The sequence below is a fragment of the Durio zibethinus genome, chromosome 5 (genome assembly GCF_047325235.1).
Source record: "Durio zibethinus cultivar Kanyao isolate XHJ-2024 chromosome 5, ASM4732523v1, whole genome shotgun sequence".
Lineage (NCBI taxonomy): Eukaryota > Viridiplantae > Streptophyta > Magnoliopsida > Malvales > Malvaceae > Durio > Durio zibethinus.
In genome coordinates this window covers 29,872,402-29,892,396 of record NC_143166.1, presented here as the reverse complement: position 1 = coordinate 29,892,396, position 19,995 = coordinate 29,872,402, and the positions used below count along the sequence as shown (strand labels likewise).

The window sequence follows — 19,995 nt, the reverse complement described above, 5'->3', positions numbered from 1 at the left end:
TAAGACATACAGAAGATGGATTCAGGGGGCTGAAAGAAACATACGACTGAATATTGCAACTTAATCAAGATAAAATGCAAGACCAAGCAGAGTAATTCACTAAACGATACCAAGAAACAAAGCAGAGGTTTCCCAAGAGCTTGTTCAAAAAACAAAAGAAGGAAAGAAAAAAAAAACACAACACAAAATAGCTCTATAACGAAAAGGAACGGGAAAAGTAAGCAAAGAAAACGCAATATTATACCGTGTTTCCAATTCAATCGTTGTTGATTAACTAGTGAATGCAAAATATTTCAGGGGTGATTCATGATTGAAAGAGGCAGCATTATCTATTGAACTCGAACTAGAGAAAAACCAAAGGCAAAACCCAAGTGCTTTCTTCAAGTGATTGGATTGTGGGGCATTACAGCTGCAAAAGCTACTGGGATAAAGTGGAGCTCATGGCCCTTGGTATTGTAAAACCGTATCCAATGGTCAATGTCCCCACGCTGGTCGCTACTGGTGTTTAAGCGCTGAAAATGAGGAATTGCTCACTTTTACTGCCTAAATTATCGCTATTACCCTCGAAGCTTCTAGTTAAATTATTATTTGCTCCTTCAAATATTTTCGCCTCCCTCCCTTTGTCTATAAATCTTCAGTCTTCCCCTCACTCTGTTTTCTTTTGGCCCCAAGACCCTAATTTCTCTGGGCTTAAACCCTCACTTCATGTGAAAATCAAAAGCAGTTTCTTTGAACTGAAGAAGAAAACAACAGCCTTTGATGCTAGATACTAGTGCTCTAATTTGGAATCATCACAATCTCGGGTTTTTATTAAACTGATATAGATTTTAACTTTGAAGCCCCACCAACTCATTTGAAGAGCACCGCCTTTGCTCTATCTCTTGCAAACACGCCTTTTCAGCAATATAAGACAACCCGTCAAAGACAGTGAACCTAGCAGTTTTAATAGCAATGGAGATGGTTATAAGGCTCTCCAAGCGTATTCCCAACAGAACCTTATAGGGTTAGAGGCCTTTACATCATTCTTTTAGAGAAAAACCAAAGGAGCTACCCTTACTAGTAATGGTTCCTCTTTTTAATCCCCCGGTACTAAATTTGCTTCTGCTCCTGTTAAGAAGAGGGAGGATTCTCAATCTTAAGCAAACTTTCCGAAAAAATTCAAGCTTGAGCTTGGCAACAAGAGAGATAACTAGCCCTTAGATTCGGAAGCAGCAAAAAGGAAAAGCTTCCCCTGCCACAGGATGCTAATAAGCTGTTCATGAAAATGAAGGAGACGGGCCTTATCCCCAATGCTGTAGCCATGCTTGATGGGCTCTATAAAGATGGGCTTATCCAAGAAGCAAGGAAGCTTGTCGGGTTAATGCAGAAGAAAAGTACAATCTCTAAAGTTGTCATGTACACAGCTATTGTTGGAGGCTTCTGCAAAGCCCATAACCTTGATGACGAAAAGATAATTTTTCGGAAGATGCAATCGAAAGGTTACTCCTAAGGCCTTTAGTTATACTGTCTTGATTCAAGGATTGTATAAATTTAACCAATTCGATAATGCCATTGAGTTTTGTTTAGAAACGCTGAAGCAGGACATTCTCCAAATGTCACCACATTTGTGGGCTTGGTTGATGGATTATGTAAGAGGGAAGAAGCAGAGAGTGTTAGCGGAACTTTAAAGCAAATGGGATTTGTGGTTAATGATAAAACTGCTAAATGGTTTGTGGACAAGAAGGCACCTTTTTTATCTTTGGTTTTTGTGAGGGGCCGTTTAGCATTTAAAAAGCAAAATGTACCTTTCATCCCAAAGTATAAGTCAATTATTAACAGAAGGTAATTTAATCATTATGGTCGAATTAACGTGTTAGGCCGATTTGAATTTTCATTGTCCATGTTAATTCGGTTACCTCAATTGACACCAACTGACACATGAGGATGCTGACATGTCACCCTCAATTGGATTGTTCCCTAACTCCTTACACTGAGCTCAGCTGCCTAGGCCTAAGGTCCCCCATCGCACAAGTATCTCATTCCAAGCGCTTTTAAAATAACTAAAACTCTAGCTTCTATACTTACTGTCTACCTTTTCTCCTTCCTTCTCATTGATCAAACACTGACTTGAGTATTGGAACACAAATGCTAAAAACACTTTCAGCCTTTGTCATTGACGATCTCATTCTCTTGTGCTTCAAGCTTTTTACCTCTTACAGACAACTCGACACCAACATTTTGGTGCTGTAGTTAGTGGGATTTTGATATAGTCGAACTAAAATGGTACTGAGAAAAAGAATAGTTGAGGAAGGAGATATTACTATTAGACCTAGGACCAATACCAACTCAACCAACCAAACCCTAACCAACTTGCATTAGCAACCCCAACCATTGAGCAATTTGAAGCACTCACCCAACAATTACAATCCCTGAAGGAAATGATATAGAACTTAATCCACCACAAACTTCCAAACCACCAAACCTAACAACTTCTAAGAATTCACCAACAAAAAAGTTGCTGACCTATGACAACATTGCCACCTCGTCTGCATTAATGAGAATGAAATGCCAATGACCCACTATTCTACAAACACCCTAACACAAGCCACTACCCAAAGAGTTCAAATAAGCTACCTCAGAACCACAACCCAACAAAGACTTAGAAACTCAGATGGAAGTGATGGAAAAGCTGAAGAACAAGGCCTCTACCTTTGATAACAAGCTCAAGTTCCTAGAAACCTCTCATTCACATAGGACATAGATCGAGCTCTGCCACTTAAAGGATTCAAGATGCTGACTTTTTAGACTTATGATGGTTTATTGATCCTTTTGATTACATTGAGTTTTACCAAGCTAACATGATGATACAGAGAGCCAATGAGCCCCTTATGATAAAAAGACTTACTATAATGCTCAAAGGAGCAGTTTGATCATAGTACAATAGCTTAGATCAAGGTCCATCTCTTCTTTCAAGTTGTTCAACCACTATTTTTTGTCTCATTTTGTCAGTAGCCAACAAACAAAGAAAACGACACTAAGTTTAATTTTGATCTACTAAGAAAAAAATAAATCCCTAAAAGAGTTTATCATGTGTTTTAACACTAAGGCTCTTCAGGTGAAAGGCCTAAAACAAGCTAGTGTAGTGGCCATTCTGATCAGCAGACTGAGTGACTAAGACTCACCCTCTCCCTAGAACCACCGAAGACTTTGGTCGACGTGTTACTAATTGCTGAAAAATATATCAATGATAAAGCTATAATGAAAAAAAGCCAAAATGAGATAGGCACATCCTCTTTCCTTGACTCAAGAAAAGGAAGAGAAATCAACAATCCCCCAAGAGAAAAAAAATCTAAGAGGCATCTTAGGCAAGAAGCTCGAGCAAAAGTTACCACCATTATATTACACTGAATACCTTTCGATAAAAGATTTTGATACAAATAGAAAGGGACCTCTAGGGCAGATGGCCTAAGCCACAGAGGTAAAACAATAGAAGATATCAGATAAAAAGATGTGTCTTCCATAGAAACTATGACCACAACACTAAAAATTGTATCGACCTAATGAATGAAATAGAGAATTTAATTAAAATAGGTTGGCTGAACATGTTTATGGATAGAAGAATGTCAAAACAAGGGACAAGGGACTTTATATACAGAAATCGAAGGGAACAAGCTAGAAAAGACCAAGAGGAATGGAAAAAATGAGGTATCTAAAGTGATGATAACCATGGGCCCGATCAAAAGAAAAAAAAAGAAATAATATGGATAAGTGGCCTATTATGATAATCATTAATGTGATAACTGGTGGGATTTCAACGTTGGCCAAGAAAAAATGTGATTATGGGACAGTTATGTCTATTGGGTCCATGGTATAGAAGCAAAAAAATTGGAAAGACGAGTTAGTTATGGCTATTGAGTTCGTGGCATAAAAGCAAAAAAGTTGAAAAGATGAGTCAATCTCCTTCAACTTGAAAGATTTAGAAGAGATCCAATTCTCACATAACGATGCCATTTTCATTCAAGTCATAGTCTACAACCATTTGGTGAAGAAAATATTATTTGATAATTGGAGCTTAATTGATGTCCTATATTATTCAACTAAGATAAGGAAAGGGATTACTAAGAAAATATTGAAGCCAATCACTACCACCTTGCTTAGTTTTAAGAATGAACTGGTGTTATTAACGGGCATGATCAGGTTACTGATCATAATAGATATTGAGCTAAAAAGTGTCACCTCGATTATTAAATTTATAATGGTAAACGTCCTTTCATCATACAACATAATTTTAGGTCAGCTGAGTTAATCTATTATGAGAATATTTAGCTCAGCTCCTTATCCCAAGATTAAGTTTTCTACTCTTAACGAGGTTGAGAAGATTCAAAGAGACCAATCCATAGTAAGACAATGTTATGATACAACCATGAGAGGTAGGATTGGAAAACAGATTGATAGCTCAGCCAAATTTGAACAAATCTAAGCTAGGGAAAAAAAAAGGTTAGGGTAAAAAATGTTGAAAAAATGAAAGAAAACAATTAGGTTAAAAAACATAAGATCAACAAGAGAAATAAGAAATGCTCTCTTAAGAGCCAACACTAAGCTCTTAAGCTTTCAATTTATAAAAATCTTTTGAAAATTTTTCGATGTCGCGCTCTTAATCCAGCACTGATATTATTTCACTTCAAGTCGAGCTTTTAAGTTGGCTTTGTAAATACAAAAAACTATATTTATTGAACTATTTAGCTTATATTTTTATATTAATACTAAACTAATGAACTAAATGCATTATCACTCATGTTAAGAATTGTTTTTCTTATAAGAAACAGTCTTGACTTAAGTGGGCAAAAAGAGATTATCAACCAAAGGCCTGAAATTGATATTAACCAACTAGTATCGACAAAAACCTTATACTTGTGTCATTTTTTTAAAGTAACAAAGATAAATGTGTGTAAATAGAGGCCAAAATCAATCAAAAAGAAAATTTGATACAATTGTTAAGAGATAATGTTAACCTATTTGTATGGACCCTATCAAACATGCTTGGGATTGATCCTATGATAATGGTCTATAGGTTGTATACTGACCTGAACATGAAACTAATTCGGTTGAAAGCGAAAAGTTTTACCCTCGAAAGGCAAAAAACTATTGAAGAGTAAGTCGATAAGCTGTTAAGGGTCAGTTTCATCAGAGAAGTATACTACCCCTATATAGATAATGAACATCGTCATGGTAAAAAAGCATAATGGAAAATGAAGAATATGTATTGACTTCACTAACTTTAACAAAGCCTAGATAGTTTTATTATGCCGAGTATAGATCAGTTAATAAATGATAGTGTTGAGCACAGCTTGCTTAATTTCATAAATGCATATTTAAGCTACAATTAGATTAAGATGTTAAAGGAAGATAAAGAGAAGATAGCCTTTGTGATCAATAAGGGCATTTACTATTACAAGATGATGCCATTCAGCCTAAAAAATGTAAAGGTAACCTACCAAAAGTTGGTCAACAAAATGTTCAATGATTAAATTGTCCATACTATCGAGATGTATGTTGATAACATAATTATGAAAAGCAAAGCTTGGCTAAGCATTTGAAAGATTTGGAAAAAACATCCAACACACTTAATAAGTACAACATGAGTTTCAACTCGAGCAAATATGCCTTTAGGGTTACGTTGGGCAAATTCTTGGATACATGATCAACAAAAAAGGGATAGAAGCTAACCTCAAAAAAGTCTCTAAGCTATTTTGGATATAAAAATGCTAACCTCAATAAAAGAGGTGCAAAGCTGATGAGATGAGTTACCATGCTGAGTAGATTCATGTTAAGGTTAGTAGATCGATGCCTACCATTTTTTAAGATTTTTAAAAATATCAATGAATTTAAATGGATACCTTAATGTCAATGAGCCTTTGAAGAACTTAAAAAGTTCTTCTCCTTTTCTCTTATATTATCAAAGCCAAGACACAACGAGGTCTTATATCTTTATATTGCAACCATAAATCAGGCTACCAACTCTATCTTAGTTCGAGAATAAAAAGAAGAGTAGAGATCAATATATTTTATGAATATAGTACTGACCAGGCAGAGTTTTATTATCAAAAAATAGAAAAACTAGCATATAATGTTGTCACTTCGGCTAAAAAGCTTAGATTGTACTATCATTATCACACTATAAATATTTTGACTGACCAGTTGCTCAAGCAAATCATGTAAAAACCTAAGCTATTAGGCAAATTGATCAAATGGATGGTCAAGCTTAGTGTGTATGACCTTTACATACTATTCAAGTAGATCATAAAGTGGTACTAGCTGATTTTGATGTTAAATGTACCTTGGCTAAAGCAAAAAAACAGCCCAGCAAGGTTGATGACAAGGAAAAAATAAATCTAACAATTTATGTCATCTTGTCGTGTTTCGTATCAGACATCATTTCAAACATGATACAAATAACATTGACACAAACATGAAATGAATACTTAAATGACACAAATAACCTAAACACGAATATGATATGTTTATTATATTTATTACATGTGACATGATACAACTAACACATTATAATCTGTTTAAGGAATAAGTAACACAACATGGCACAATTAACATAATTAACACTAAAATATTTAATCAATAATTCAACTTAAATCAAAATGATAATGTAATAAAAATACTAAAATGCTACACACAATTAACATATTAATCATAAGATTTTCATGGAAAAAGAAATATAACTATAATAATTCTAGCAAAAACAATTCCCATAACCATGATAATAAATAAATAAATAACCATAACCATAATCATTAGTTCATAACCACAACCATTATCACAACCACATAGGCCATAAGTCTATAACCGTAACCAGTAATCACAAAGTAATCCATATATCATAAGGTAAAAATAAATAAGTAACAATAGAACTATAAAAGTCACATTCACATATCAGTAATAATTAAATCCTTTTACAGATATCAACATTTCCATTCTCCTTCCTATGCACTGTCAATTGCCGCTTACTTATAAAGTAAAAAAATATATATTAATCAAATTGAATAAAAATAAAAAATCTAAAGAAAAAGTTAAAAAAATTGAATGAGCTACAATATTGGTAAAGAACCTTACCACCAATACTAAAAACGAATTCAGATGCTACTATAGAGACAGGAATGCTGAAGATATCTCATGTAATGAAAGCAAAACCAGAATACCGAAATTGATTTACCTTTCAAAATTATAAAATATCTAATTCTTGTTTCATATCAACTCTTTGTTCATCTAAATAAAGCTACAGTTGAGATTTTGTACAGCATTACCAAACTTAATGTCATAAGCATCGAATTCTTAATTAAGAAAAAATATTAAAATTAAATTATCTTGAAAATATCATTTGCGCCCATGCTACTAAATCTCTCATCAAAAGTTTGATTGTTAGAAACGTTAGAGGATGAACCACAAATAAAAAGTTTGATAGCATATTCATCATAAAGAAAAAATAAACTATCTTTAATGTTTTTTAGCTCCATTGAATCATTACCATAGAACTTTTTGTAACTCTAATCAACAAATTGAAACTTATAATAAGGATATAATAATATCATAGCTATAGTTAAAATCAAGCTAAATTCATCATTCAAGTGTTCATTTAAGGTTAAACATGCCCTAAAAACTAAAAGAAAGTACAAGTTGGCTGTAGGTTATTTTGTTCCAAAAAACATGCATGTAATATCATAAAAAACACCTAAGAACTTGCAAAGTTTCTCAACTTCATCTCATTCATCCTTAAATGAACAAATCTTGTAATTCGAGTCACTAATTTCCCAGTGAGTAAAAGCAAAATAAAAGTAAAAGGCACTTTTAAGCATGAGAAATAAGGAGTTCCACCTAGTTAGAACATCTTGTTTCAATCCCTTTTTTACATTGAAGCTCACCAGGTTAATAGACTCTAAAAATTTTTGTTTTCTCACTTGAGACATTTCATATATTTAATACTTTTTCTCATTTTTTTGATAACTTTTATAACCTCTTTCAAACCATCTTACACTATAAAATTAAGAATGTAAGCACATCTTAAATGAAAAATCGACCATATTTTATAAGTGTTTTGCTTACATTTAATTACGCTTTCAAAAAATTAACAAATATATCATTGGCAAAAGCATTATTAGTGTCACAGAAAATAATTTACTTTTAATTTTCCATTCAACTACCAATATGTATACCATTTCACTTAATGCAACACCATTGTGTGGAGGTGGCGTAAAGAAAAAATTCAAAATCCTTTTTGTAAAACCCAATTTTGATCAATAAAGTGAGTAATAAGACACATATACCCATCTGCAGTGACAAATGTCCACAAATCAAAAGTCAAACAAATCCTATCAGGTGTTTCCTCAAGCCTGTGTCTTATCTTACTTCATTTTTTATTTTACATATTAATCAAATTAAATTTAGTAATGTTCTTATAGATCAAAGTCACATCATCACATAGATAACAAAACACAGCCCTAATGCCATCATACTTAACAAATGATAATGGCAAATAATGTATGACAATTGCAATTGTTAAAAATTCATGAAATTTTTTTGGATCAAATTTTGAAGAACCCATTACCATAAACTCATGTTCTGAAGAAAAGATCATTTGACCTATGTCACATATGTCCATCCTAACATATTTGCTAATATAGCATTTCATATTACCATTTCCATACTAGGTTTTATAATTTTTAACAACATTAAAATACCTGTACTTTACTTTTGGAATATCATTAATTGTTTTTTAAGCAATAACTAAAAAATTGCCAATCAGTTGAAATGTGTTTTCTTTTGTGACTATTTGTCACTTTCCTTTTCTTTTTTTTTCTCTTTCTCTTGGATCTTCTCTACCTCCATAATATCATTATCGCCTTCTTTCAAATTCATATTAACAATTTTCAATTATAAGTTAATGTTGATATTATCATAATCCACTTCAAAGAACAATTATCATTCATCAGTAAAATATGATACTAATCTAAATAAAGATATATAGTTATTAGTTTCTAATGACTGATACCTTAGGATTTGTCACTATTATCATTTTCAAATGGGATAAACTAATAGAATGCAGACCCAAGCTTGATCTATCTATTATAATATGAGACACATAGATGAATTAAAACTAACTAGAAAAAAAATCAAAGATTAAAAAAATAGATTCATTTTGAAGCTTAGGGTAAAAAAAATTAAGCAAAAAATTTTTTTTAAAAAAAACAAAAGACAAACTTGGAAAGATGATTGTAAAATAGTATGGATAAGTAATAGATGATTGGTGTTCAATTGTTGAAAGTGTAATTAACACCAGTTACTGCTAAGGATTTAGGGTTTTCTTTAGACTTTGGTAGACGAAAGAATGGAAGAGAGATCGAGACAAAGAGTGAATAATATAAGAATAAGAATGAAAAAGTTTGGTGGTGTCATGAAAGTGGCTACGCTAGTGGATTATGAGTGAAAAGATAAGAAGAATGGAGAAGTCTAGTGAAAGTGCTTACGACAAGGGAAGATTAAAGATGAAAGGGAATTATCAAATTAGGAAAATTAAAATTTTGAGAATGAAAGCAAAAGACAAAAGTGTCTTACATTACATATTAGGATTTTACTATTTTAGTCAGAACAACATAGTATTTATTTAATAGTTGGGTTAATTGGATGTCATTTATAGGTGTCATAAATATGTTACTTATACGTATTGATATGATAACATGATTAAAACATGAATTAGTCATGTCTTAAACATGTAACACATATAAGACACGAAAAATGGCACTTGTAATATCATGTTTAAATGTGTTGATATAATTAAGACATGAAACACAATTATAGAAAACACTTACATAGTTTATTATGTGTTATTTTCATATTGTGTCATCATGTCATATATAAAATTTTTAGATTTAAGAAAAAATAAAGAAACCTGAAAACTTTTTGTAAATGGGTTAGCCATGCTAAAATAAATGAAGCTGTTGGCGAAGAGCATCAATAAGAAACAGGTCGACCATATTAAAGAAAGAGAGTCATGCATGTTTTTGATCAAAACCTACTTGATGACAGGAAAGCTACCTAAGGAAAAATTCAAGCTAAAACCCTAATGAGAAAAGTTTCTCAATACACTATCATTTGCAATAAGTTGTATAAAATATCATTCGATTTACCTTATTTGAAGTGTGTAGACAAGGAGGAGGCAAACTATATACTTAAGAAAATCTATGAAAGAATATGTGTAAATCACCTCGAGCTTTAGCCATTGGCTTTTAAGGTATTAAGATAAAGATATTATTGGTCGACTATTAAAAAAGACGGGATCGACTTGTTAAAAAAGTGCAACAAGTGTTAGAGGTTTACTCATGTGCAACATATTCCCTTAATTGAGTTGACTCTCTTAATAAGCTTATGGCCCTTTATGTAATAGAGTATAAACGTGTTTTGACTGTTCATTCTGACCACTAGGCAGAGAAAATTCATGCTAGTGGTCATTGTTATTTCACCAAATGATTGGTGCTCGATGCACTAACTTTTACAATTGAATCTTAGGTTAGAAAGTTTGTTTGGAAAAACATAATATGCCAATTTAGTTTACATTGGTCTATAATAATCAACAATGAAAAATGGTTTAAGAATCCAAAGTTTAAAAAACGGTGTTTGAAAATTAACATTGAGCTAAGGTTCACATTGTTCACCTATCCATTATCTAGTAGTCAAGCTGAAGCAGCAAATAAGGTTATACTTAAAGCTTTCAAAAAGAGATTAGATAAAACTAAGGGCAAATACGTTAAAGAGCTTCTTGAAGTATTATGGGCTCTAAAGATAACCATTAAAGTCCCACAAGAGAGATCTCTTTCAATCTATTTTTTTGAACAAAGGTTGTGATCTCAGTTAAGATCAGTCTTCTTAGCCTCATAGTCGAGCTCGATACCAAAGAGAGGAACGAGGAAGCCTTAAGGGTTGATTTAGACTTGATTAAGAAGCAAAGAGATATTGCTTTAACAAGAGTAGTAACTTATCAGCAAAGGGTTTTTAACTATTACAATAAAAATGTTTGACAAAAAAACCTCAACAAAGGTGATCTGATACTTAAAAAAGTGAAAGTCTTAAAGTTGATAAATGAAAAGAGAAGTTGGACTCGAACTCGAAAAAAAGTGATCCAACCTGAGACTTGTAAATTATAATCCCTAAATGAAAATCCTATCTTAAGGACATGAAATGTGGATAACTTGAAATTTTATTATCAATAGAGGCTTTACAGTCAAAGAAGTTTGCAATTATAAGGTCTATTTGTAGTACTTGACTCGAGCTCAATGAAAGCTTAAAGTTCAAATATATTACGCTAGTTCGTTTATTCAAAGTCTAAAGTAATAATGTTATACTTAGAATGTCTAAAATTTGAGCTTAGATTCATAAGAAAAATGGAACTAAAAATCAACCTTAGACTTGCATGAATTATGAACCTAGTTTTGTGATCATAACATCCAAGCTGGTTATATGAACATATTTATTTACAAGTTATTAATGTTGAATTGAAGATCAATGAATAAAAGTATTGTCCAAGACTTGTTAAATTCTTTGAAGTTCGAGGTACCGAATTGAGACTTTATTAGTTTTTTTTTTTTTTAAGTTTGAGATATTTTATCATATTTAATAAATTTATTTATCACTAATCTCAAACTTGGTGTATTTTAAAGTTTTTTTCCTTTATCATTTTCTATGCTATAATAATAATGCTAAGACTTAGGAAAGTTGTTCACTACAAATTATGTATTAGTAAACTGAGAGCTAAGAGTACATAAAAGAAGGAACTAAGTTAAAATATGCAAAAAAAAAATTTTCCATTAAAAAATTTGTAGTATGTACAAATCAGAACAAAATTACAAAAGAAAAATAAAAAAAAAAAGAAAAAAAATCTATCATAAGACCCCTTATTAGGCTACTTCTTAATAGCTAGTGTTTCGAGCTCTCCAACTTGGACTTTCACCTCATACTTGCATGCTATCTCTTTTTCGACCAAAAAAGATGCATTCATAGTGACTTTTGTTTTCATGTCCTCTTCGTCTTGGACCTCTTCGGTTGATGTTGTGTCTTGCTAGGACCTAAGGTTGTTTATGCTAATCATTTACAAGTCAAGATAAATAAAAAAGAATTTCACCTTTTTCAAAGGTAAGTCGAGGGAGTCCAACACTTAATCCTGAGCAAATTCGATTTGTATGTTGTAGAAATCATCAAATTTGATAAAGTTCTCCACATCCCATTGCTCGGCCTCCTTGGTAGTATAGAGCTTGCTTTTTAATTACTCTACATTAGCTAACGCCACGTTCAACCTTTAGTCTAGCTATTGTTACAAAGATTATGTTTTGGCTTTTTAGATGAATATATCCTCAAGTTTTTAGCTTAAGTCCTTAACCTTTTTATCGAGCACGTCGTTAGTCTTTTTGTACACTATTTTAAAGAGCTTTAGCTTTTTAACTGCCTCATTGAGGGAGTTAACGTCTTAAGCATAGTTTTTGATGTCCTTCTCATTATTAGAAAAATAAGTAAGAGCTTGATAGTAGAACTATAAGTATTACCTTATGTTTTGAGAGACAGAGGATAAGAGTTAATAAAAAATTACGTACAAGAAAACCTAAACTTTTTTAGACATAGTGGCCCATGTAATCTTTTTCACCACCTTGGGGTCTTCATAGGTATTCTTCGAGGAGTCAAACTCTATCGTGATAAGTATCCTCTCTGAAGAAGGTTGGAGCTTGACAACTACCTTAAAGGTTAAGAAACTCTACCCTTGGCATTTTTTAAGGCTTTTAAGCCCAGACCTTTTGTTTCAACTTTTGCATTATGGCCAAGTTCTTACCACTTACCTAGCCTTGCTAAAAGGTGTGAATCAATTACTTTAATCCTTCAAGAGGGGGCATCAAGCTAAGGAATAGCTTACCCCTTTCTCTCCTTTGAGGAGGCTATACAAAACGGGACATGTCCAATCTTCCAAAATATTAGCCAACTATATCTACAAAAGAAATAGAAACCGAACTAAAAGTTAGAACAAAATTAATAAAAAACAAAGTTAGTTATGCAAAGATAGTAAAGAACCTACCCCAGTACTTGACCTTCTTAATTGCACTAAGAAAGGTTAGCTTATAAGCATACACTACTAGCTTTTCCCTCTTGAGAAAGTCATTTATTATGTCTTGAGCATCGAGCTTATCCATAATCAAAAGGTTGGTCTTAACCTTCTCAAATAAGCCTTGGTCGTTATTAATCTCTTAGACTTTTTTAACTTTTCTATACAAAGGGAAAGAAACTTTTAGGTTTTTATTGAGCTCGAGCAATTGGCAAAAATCTTATTATATTACATAGAACCAATTCTTGTCATTATAATGCTTCTTAATGACAAGAAATTCCTTGAAACAAAAGGATAAAAGGGAGGAAACCTAATTATCTACAAAGAATAATAAATCCTACTATTGCCTAAAAAAATTAAGGGCAAGCTGGGTCATAGTTAAATTATATGCTAAACAAAGTTCAACAATAAACAATGTAAAAGAAATTTGAGGCCTACCACAATAGAGTTCCAATACACCTATATCTTATCGAACTCTAACAGGGTGATCATCTTGTCTTGGGAGGTTAGCAACACTATATTATACCCTTTCTCGAGAAAATTAAATTTAAATTTCACTATTAAGATATGATGAATAGGACAATTTTCAAGGTTAGCTTTACCCTTTAAACTCTCGATCATATTTTTAAGGGTTATGCCTGAAGGGCTAATGGTGTAGAAGAAGGCAAGGTCATCATTATCATTATCAGCAGCACCCTTTACCTCTTCTTTCACCTTCATTCTATTCCTTGTCCTAACCAAACCCTTTGACCTGTTTAGCCTTAGAAGCCTCCTCGATAGTTTGCTCGACTTCTAAAAAGTGAGTAGGCCCTTGAGTTTGAGAGAGGGCTAGAATGTCCACAACATCAAAAGAGGAGAAAGATGATGTGGAGTAAAAAAAAAAAAAACTCCTCAATCTCATAAGATAAGCTAGAGCTAGACTCTGAGCTCAGACTATTAAATAATTATGAAGAAAAAAGATTTGGATTATTTGGTAGATGAGCTAGGGAAGAAAAGTAAAGATCAAATAAATGAGTCGAACTAACCATAGCTATTGAAATTGAAAGGTTTTGGAGGTCGAAATCTATTGTTGAAAAAAACTTGTCCATCCCATGATAGACTTTTTCCCTCTAGCTTGAGCATTATCTTTAATTTGTTTCTAGCCCTCTACAGACATTAAGTTTAACCTATAGGCAACTCGATGATAATCTTTTCCTATAATAACTTAAGGGACCTCATAATTTGAAAAGAAATTATTTTGGTTGAGCTGACCTTTCCTTATCTCTACCCTAAAGTTAAACAAGCTAGAATCAAAATACATAATAAAAAAGAAAGAAATGTACTAAAGTAAGTTTTGAAAAAAAGGTTGAACGAAAAGATATTGGAGAAAAGCAAGCTAGAAAATTTTTAAGACTAGTAGAAACTGGTTAACCAGAGAGCTAAGAAATATGGGTAATGAGAAACTAAGGACCTATAGGGCCCTTATATAGCTAAGTCCCAGATCAGATGGACATCCCAGATTAAGCCAAGTCCCCATAGTAGTTACCAATAATGACTCTTAACTTTTCAATCTAAATTCAAAAAACGGCCAAAATTTCTTTCCTCAATAAATGCAGATTCAGATAAATCTGTAGAAAGGTTACGTTAGTTCTACTACGTAAAACCCAAAACCCACTAAGTCAATAAGTATCACATCAACCATGCATGTAAAGTCATTTTGGACTTGTCGTGATCTACTAGAGAAAGGTTACAAGCGTCACATCAACCATACATGTAATATCATGTTGGATATGCTATACATGTACTACAAGCATCATGTCTGTCATACCTTGCGAAGACCATGTTGGCCACACCATCTCAAACTTGAACAATGACACTACCTCATCTACATCGGCATAGCCTCATAATTAGCTCAACAAATTGAGGTCGACATAATCATGAAAACATCTTATCAAAATGACACCATAAAACTTTTGGAAGAAATCCATGCTCAATTCACAACTCAACTCTAATGATAAAAGATCAGCTAATCGTTTTCTTGCTAGTTTAACAACTTAGACTACTTGGTGGAAGGATAGAATGTTAGGAGCATTTTAGTGTCCAAAAGGCAAAATAAACTTTTCACCCCAGAATGTAAGTCAGTTGTCAAGCTAAGGTAGTTTGGTCATTTCGATCGAGTAGATGTGTCAAGCCGACTTAAATTCTCGGGGTCCACGTTAGCTCGGCCATCTCAACTAACCACCAACTAGCACATAGGAAAGCTAACTTGTCACCCTCAATTAGATTGTCAATTGCCAACTCAACTTGGACCTACAACGTTAGCCCTTACCCTCTAAACTGAGCTTAAGCTACTTAGGCCCAAGGTTCCCCATCGCACAGGTATAAGTATTTCATTCTCGATGCTTCTAAACTAATTGGAATTCTAGCTTCCATACCTACTTTTTGCCTTTTTCTTCTTTCTCTTCCTTGATTGAGCACTAACTTGTAGGGGTGTTTATAATTTGGTTTTAACCAAATTAATCGACTGAATGGATTTAATTAAGTTAATTAGTTGGCCATCGAATTAATTTCGATTGGTTAACGAAAATAATTTTAGAAGAATTTCGATTTTCAATTAATTCAATTCAAAAATCAAATTAACCGAATTAATTGAAATATAATATAATCCAAATATAAAATGAAAAATATATGAAATGGATCACTTAATTTCATAACTTGTTAGAATTTTTAACATAATACTTTAGTATTTGAATATTTTATTGAATAATTTTTTTAGTTTATTTAAAATATGAGAAATTAAAAGTTTAAACTATAATTTAACTTAAATACATTTCTTATTTGGTTAAACAAAAAAATTAACCGAATCGATAAAATTAAATTCGATCGATTAGTTTTTGAAATTCATAGATTCGATTTAGTTAACGAAAATAAAATAATGTAATTCGGCTAATTCAGTTTTGAATAATTCGATTGAAAATTAATCGAATCGACCGAATGAATACTCCTATTGACTTAAGTATTGGAGTACAAACGATGGAAACACTTTTAGCTTTGATGATTGACCGATCTCTTTCTCTTGTGCTTTCAGGTTTTTATCCCTCAAAGACCGCTCAAAACCAAGTTTGGGAAGCAATATTTGGGAAGAAAACCTCTCAGATAACATTTTAAGTCTCTTTTTTTTCTTCTGTTAGGCTCATAACATCTGTAAGTCTCTCTGCCCTGCTCCTTTTTCTTGATTTCCTGTTATTTATTTGCCATTTATGTGGGACAATATGGAAAATTTCTAGATTTTATGAATGGACGTTACCTCTGCTTTTCTACACAACTTCTAATATTTGTATTTTGGCACCGTTAAATGTGTTTGTGGTATGTTTGTCAACTGTTTTCACTGCATATTTGATCTAAGCAATTAGCAATGGTGTCATTTTTCATTTTTGACGAGCTCTTACTAGTTACTACTGTCTAAAATTGCTGGCCTGTTGTGTCACAATCCATCTGCCTCGTAGCACTTACCATTAAGAAGCAAGACGCAACCATCGCCAGCTGAATGCATGCTTTAATCAAGAAGGTCGTCAATCGCCATCCAAGCCCTTGTTGGAGGATCGGAATTTGACAGCCTTCAAAGATGAATGAGATACAGAAGTCGGCTACCCACAGAAATGATTGAATATATACTTCCCGGTATGTCCTGCGCTGGTTGTGCAAATATAGGACGTGATGAGGCATTGTTTAATTAGAAGAAAGTTTTTAAGTGAAGAAGATACGTCTCCTCTTGCAGAACAACTCACCAGTAGAATTCTCAGTGTCCTATAAGATCTTTGTGATTTGGTCGGTCTTTTTTATTTCCTCGTAATAGAAAGATTTTCAAACCTAGGCCGGAGGGATTACAACCAACTTTCTGTGGATGTTCCCTGTTTCGGTTGTCCCCTTAATAAGCTGATCATTAAATTGATACACACAGAAATATAGAATTGTCATGTCGACATTGAAGAAACCAAGCCACGTAAAATAGGCAAGAGCATCTAAACGTTGTTCCCACGAGATAAAAACATACATTTTTTTTTGCAGGACAGGAAGCGTGCTGCACATGGCTATTTTGAACGAATCGTTTAATCAATTGTTAAGGTACTATAAAATTCTTTGTATACAAAGAGATTTGGGCAAACTGTAGATTTATAAACCTCTTTTATTAGAGGAAAAAGAAATGCAAACAGGTTTCGCCTGAGTTAAGGAGCCAATTCAGGAGCAATTTGTCACCGGATAAGGTCAAGAGGGTCAGATCGTAGATGGGACAAACGATTGTCGATTTTCTATCTGCAAGTTGAGCAGTAGATTATAAAGAAAGACGACGACCTTGGTGCGTGCAACCATACATAAATTAAGAAGAGTCTTTAAACACAACTGGAATTTGCCTATTAAATATATAAACAAATTGGTCCTGTTTGTGAGCCTAACCAAATTTTTTTGGGCTTAAATTTGTAGGAAATAAGCCTTTAAAATCCGTCTAAAGGTACAAATAGGACTACTTTAAAGGTTGGGTGGGTTTGGCAGTTTGGTTTAACGAATTAATTTATGTTTTGTTATTAATTTATTATTAAAATATCATGCTTGTTGCTTTAACTTAGAGCTTATGGGTTCAAACAGATATATATATATATATATATATGTTAATTTTAAATATAATCCGATAATATGATAATAATATAATTAAAATTTTAATAAAAGTTGATATGATTTTAATTAAAATAAAATATATTTTATATTTGAGATATTGATATAAATTATAAAATAATAATTTTATATTTTATATTTTATATATATATATGTTTCATTCAAAATAAAATAAAGGGTAGACACCTTGTTGGCAAACAATTAATATTCTTTAGCAAAGATGAAACGAAACTCCCAAAAAGTCAAATCTTTGCTAGAATTGGAGTATTTGGGGAACATTTGCATGTTATTTTTAGTCCAATATAAAGAAAGTGACTGAACCTTTGAGCTTCATTGCTATGTAAAGCGATTCATACCTCTCATTTTTCACGTCAAGACTATTAAAAGAAAAAAAAAAAAAAAAAAAACCCACTGCAGAATTCGTTTCTTTTAGCCGTTTCTGTTTGAGAGACCTCGAGGAAAGTGCTGAATGCTAATATAGCCAGAAAAAGGAAAAAAAATTATTTCTATAATGTGTTGTAACTTGCGTTTAAGCACGTTAGCCCTTATTTTCTGCATTTATGTATGCATCCCATACCTTCAGTTCAAGAGAGCTCTTCTCAGTATGCTTGGCTTTGTCTTTCCATGGTATCGAGCAGAGGAAAACTGCTGCCAGGTGATGAATGTTTGCCTCCCGGTGGCAAGGTTTGAAGATTTGAAACTTTGTAACGGCGGCAGAGGAAATAGTAGTAATGGAGAGGTAGAGGAAGTGTGCTCAATTTGCTTAGTGGAGTTGGAGAAGGAAGATGTTGTGAGCCAACTCCAGAAATGCGGACATGTCTTCCATATGAAGTGCATTGAGAAATGGCTAGACCGTGATCAGTTCACCTGCCCACTTTGCAGGTCTTTCTTGTTTGCTAATATAAATTCTTCTCATGCAAAAAATGGAACCAATAGTTCCTGGTTTTCATTTTAAGTTTCTTTTTTTTTTTTTTTTTCTTTTTTCACATCAAAGTTCAGAGTAGATATGTACATTTCAAACACGCACGCACACTCAAAATCATTTATCGAAATAGCTGTAATCCTTTTCGTTTTTTTATTGCCTTTTTGATTTATACGAGCCATTACTACAAATTGAAAGAGTTACTACTAGAGTTTGGAAAAGTTTAATTATGGCAAAGATAATGTGTTATGATGATAACTTTAAAGAATGCTAAACATCAAAGTCAACGGAGGGAAATATTCGATATGTAATAATACTAAGAATTATGCTGCAAAATCTAGCTAGAGTTAATTAGGAGGCGATAATCAAAATAAATGAAACATGGAGGATGCAGTATCATTCTTTGGTATTGAAAATGGTGCATTGATATATAATTTTTAAGATTTAATTCAATTAATTTATATAATTATTAATATTTAATAAATTTAAATTTCAAATTCCAACGTATATAACTTTTTTTTATCTTTAAACTATCATTTTACAAAATAATAATAATAATAATAATAATAATAATAATAATAATAATACACATAGAAATATGTCAATTTGATGAATCTATCATCCATCCAAGTCAAGTCAAGTCAAACCAAGCCAAGCCTCACCTCCACCTGCTTTTGCTTCAAGAATTAATTTACATTTCCAAATTCCAATTCATTATCAAAGATCGGAAGTTTTCATCAGGAAATTAGGAAATTCGCGCCAATGATGGTATTTAATTCTTGATTGAAATTAAGTCAGTCCAATGCCAAAAGCGGGGGAGGGGACGATGGCTTAAAAAAATTGAAAGGAATGTGAATGAAGCTGAGCACAAAGAATAGGACTTAGATTTTTCCTTTTTTTTTCTTTTTTTTTTCCTGTACAAAGAGATATGAAATTAATTAGATAATAATAATTTAGAGTGTATTGATGGTTGCCCTCAAAACAATATATTGTCCCTTGTGCAACAAAATGGTTCATGTTGACCTGGAACTATTTGATGGTGCTGGGGACTTGGGAGTGTGTTTTTTCCATGCTTCTAAATGATAATTAATAATCAGACCAAAAATTATAAATAATGAAAGGGAAAGTTAAAAAATACTATATTTATCTAATCTAAATTGGACTTTGATTTCTAATGTTTATATTTCTTCTCTCTCGTATCTATATATAATAAAAGGAGACGACATCATAAATTTCCCAAATTATTCTTAATGAATTTAATTGATTTTAAAGATGTTTTCGATAACGAAACTCTTGC

The 19,995-nt window shown here is 32.4% G+C and overlaps 1 pseudogene; it reads left to right on the top strand.

The window, feature by feature from the left end:
• Positions 1-440: 440 nt before the first annotated feature.
• LOC111281623 (uncharacterized) lies at positions 441-18,731 on the top strand (annotated as a pseudogene).
• Positions 18,732-19,995: the final 1,264 nt, after the last annotated feature.